At 41.5% G+C, this 3793-nt stretch overlaps 1 long non-coding RNA gene across 1 annotated transcript; it reads right to left on the bottom strand.

Annotated features, from left to right (window-relative positions):
- Positions 1-325: 325 nt before the first annotated feature.
- Positions 326-3292, bottom strand: LOC115429175 (uncharacterized). Its single transcript, XR_003936734.1, has 3 exons — positions 3266-3292; positions 2795-2797; positions 326-430 (listed from the first exon to the last, which is right to left on the bottom strand). It is a non-coding gene; the product is annotated as an uncharacterized LOC115429175 (long non-coding RNA).
- Positions 3293-3793: the final 501 nt, after the last annotated feature.

Below are 3793 nucleotides of genomic sequence, written 5' to 3'. Positions count from 1 at the left end.
AGCTGTTGACAAATCTCTCCTACCTGTCTCAGCTGAATTCTAAAAATGGAGCCTGAGGCATAAAGTCTGCCCCCCCCCCCCAAAAAAAAAAGACTCTAAAAATCTGACACGTTTAGCCTCGAGAGGTTTTCCAGAAATCTGCTTTCCTTAAGCCGTGACTAATCTCACCAAATGCTTTGAAACATATTTGAGCACATTTTATTTCTTCTATATTTTACTCCAAGTGTAAGAAAGGAGGCATAAAATTATCCTCAACCTCAGCAGTTGGTTTGATTATTATGATCAGTTGTTCTGTTTGCACTGAGTCGTGTGGTGTTGATCCTTCAGCCTGCAGACAAACACAACCTGCTGAGGCCAGAGACGGTGGAAAGTCTCTTCTACATGTACAGATTCACTAAAGACGCCAAGCACAGAGACTGGGGATGGGACACTGTAAGCCTGGACTTTGTATTTACTAAAATGCCTTAATTACAGTGTACTTAAATGATTTCAGTTTTATTCCATTACTATAAAATGTTCAGTATATTCTACTAATTTGTAGACATAGTTGAAAGTTCAGAAAAGTTTCAGTTGAATGGATTTAAATCACTCAGTTTTAGTCCTGACCACACCTTTTTATCTGTGCATTGCATTGTGGGTATTGGGCATGTTGTTGTAAATGTGTTCTTTTTCTGTGCAGGGGTTCAGTGGGTTGTGGTGTTAGTGTTCATTTGGACTAAATGTGTGTGTGTCAGTGTTTATTGGCCTTTTTGTGTTTGTTTTTTGTATTTTTGTACAGCTGCACCAGGAGTCAGAGCCAGAGGAAGAACTATGGATTTACTGTTCATTTATGTTTGTTCTTCTATAATGTGAATCTTTATACCTTGCCAAATGAAAAGCACTTCCTGTATTGGTAAATTACATTGAGCTTAGTGATGGGACTTTTGGTTCTTTGAAGGGAGTCGTTCAATCAGGAGTCGTTCACTGAAAAGAGCCGTTCAACAGACTGGCTCTTTTATATTTTTTGCATTATTTTGAAACACTAATGTTTTAATGACTAAATAGGCTACATGTGATGATTGACATTACATTTTAAAGGTGTTTAATTGGCGCAGCAGTAAATATTATCTTACCGTAAAAAAGAAGAGTTAGTTCAAATGTGTGGGTTAAATCCATGACATGAGAGGTGACATTAGACAAATGCTGGAATTAGACCAAAAACATCACGGTACTTTATGTGGACTAGTCTGTAGCCTAAAAATGAAGAAGAAAATAAAATGTTTTCTCATGAAATAACATTTTATTCTCCTCAAAACAAGAGCAATAAATGTGTGTAAACATACGAAAAAAATTGCACAAAACACAACAGTGATTAATCACTACAATTACTTAAATACCTGAACTATAGTGCAATTCTCAAGTTGCATGCCCATCTTTTCTGTCTGAAAAGTACATCCAAATACGACTCCTTTTTCTTTGGCTCATTACTCACAGGTGGTCACTCACTCACTCTCAAATTTTTCTCCGGTTTCGACCAGTCTTCCAGCTCCGCCTCCTCCAGTCTTCCAGCTCCTCCTCCTCCAGTCTTCCAGCTCCTCCTCCTCCAGTCTTCCAGCTCCGCCTCCTCCAGTCTTCCAGCTCCTCCTCCTCCAGTCTTCCAGCTCCTCCTCTTCCAGTCTTCCAGCTCCTCCTCCTCCAGTCTTCCAGCTCCTCCTGCTCCAGTCTTCCAGCTCCTCCTCCTCCAGTCTTCCAGCTCCGCCTCCTCCAGTCTTCCAGCTCCTCCTCCTCCAGTCTTCCAGCTCCTCCTCTTCCAGTCTTCCAGCTCCTCCTCCTCCAGTCTTCCAGCTCCTCCTCCTCCAGTCTTCCAGCTCCGCCTCCTCCAGTCTTCCAGCTCCTCCTCCTCCAGTCTTCCAGCTCCTCCTCTTCCAGTCTTCCAGCTCCGCCTCCTCCAGTCTTCCAGCTCCTCCTGCTCCAGTCTTCCAGCTCCTCCTCCTCCAGTCTTCCAGCTCCGCCTCCTCCAGTCTTCCAGCTCCTCCTCCTCCAGTCTTCCAGCTCCTCCTCTTCCAGTCTTCCAGCTCCGCCTCCTCCAGTCTTCCAGCTCCTCCTCCTCCAGTCTTCCAGCTCCTCCTCCTCCAGTCTTCCAGCTCCTCCTCCTCCAGTCTTCCAGCTCCTCCTCCTCCAGCTCCTCCTCCTCCAGTCTTCCAGCTCCTCCTCCTCCAGTATGTAAGTAAGTAAGTAAGTCAGTAAAGCTTTATTTATATAACACTTTTTAAAACAACATGTTACAAAGTGCTTCACATAAAGGGGAGATAGATCAAATCAAATCAAATTTTAAGCCAATTTACAGAAACCCAACAGAATCCTCCAGGAGCAAACACTTCTGACTGGTGACAGTGGAAGGAAAAACTTTCCTTTAACAGCAGAAACCTGGAGCAGACCCAGACTCCTGAAGGATGGCCGTCTGCCTGGACCAGTTGGGGTTAAAGAGAGAAAGTAAAGGAGGAGAAAAGAAAGAGCGATAGAGAGAGACTGGGGAAGAGGGTGGAGAGGGGGGAGGTAGGGGGAGACACAAGCACAGATAACTGAACTAGAACATCTATAGAACAGTATACTAAACACTATCATAACTATATGGATAATTGAGTGATGACGATAAAGGTAAAGGTAAGTATGCTCACCTCACGCTTCAAACTGTTGTGTTTTTTGCTAACTTCTTGCCATGAGACACAAGCAAGCGCTCTTTTTTTCCTGCTCGAATATTCTCCTCCTGCCCAATGCCTCCCCAGTGACGCTAAATTGACAGGCAATCGGACACTCCCTCCTTAAAAAAAAAATAAAAATGAACGGCTCTTTACAAAGACTCAGTTCCCATCGTTCATTTCAAAGAGCCGTTCAAAAGATTCAATTCGTTCATGAACGTCACATCACTAATCGAGCTAACTTCCTGCCTAACTTCCGTCCACGCTACAATATATTAAGTTGAATAATTATGCAAAGCAGTTTATATTGGAAAAGATTTTAATTTAAATCAGTTTGGAATTGAGTCCAATGAAATGATGATATTCAGTCTAATGATCATACAAAACAATTGACATTACAAAAAATTTTAAGTTAAATTAACTTGGCATTTAGTGTGTTGGACTTAAAATAGCAATTCCATTCAACTTAAGCATTTAAGTTTAATACACTCAAGTTTTCATTACTCATTACTGAATTTTTTTAGGGCAACTGGTTTCCTCAAATGTCTGAAGTAAACTCAACTTATCCAGTCTTACAGTGGAGATACTGCAGAGCTTCAACAAGTGCACCAAGGCAGAACATGCAGTGTATTCAGGGTTCTAGTCACAGAAATGGAATTCAATAGCCATAATTATGTTTTCATTGGTGTGTAATAAACCTGATTGGGTTTCCGTTGCCTTAGAATGAGTTGTTTATGGTCACCTCAGTCGCTCTAAACAGTCTTCCTTTTTTCTTTAGTTCTGTTGAATGATGTTTGGCATCTAGTGCTCAGACTGATTACAGGCCCTGAATGTATGTAAAGATTTCTGCTGTTATTAACCCTGTTTTAGGCAGAACAGTCACCGGAGGCCAGTGAGTCTGGGAAGTCCTTGAAAACCCTTGATTTATGTGAAGTTTGTGAAGGCTGTGTCCGTTGACATCTTCATTAGTAATTTCTTCAAACATCTTCTAAAAAACTACTGGTTGGATTCATTTAAAATTTTATATGTCGCTTCCTTGGGGCAATGTCGACAAAGTTTGTTCACAGTTCTGACAAATTTTAATTTTGGAATTTTTAATGAATTTTTGAAATATA

The sequence above is a fragment of the Sphaeramia orbicularis genome, chromosome 12 (assembly GCF_902148855.1).
Source record: "Sphaeramia orbicularis chromosome 12, fSphaOr1.1, whole genome shotgun sequence".
NCBI lineage: Eukaryota > Metazoa > Chordata > Actinopteri > Kurtiformes > Apogonidae > Sphaeramia > Sphaeramia orbicularis.
The sequence above is the reverse complement of the archived record's forward strand: the minus strand, read 5'-3'. Positions and strand labels throughout refer to the sequence as shown.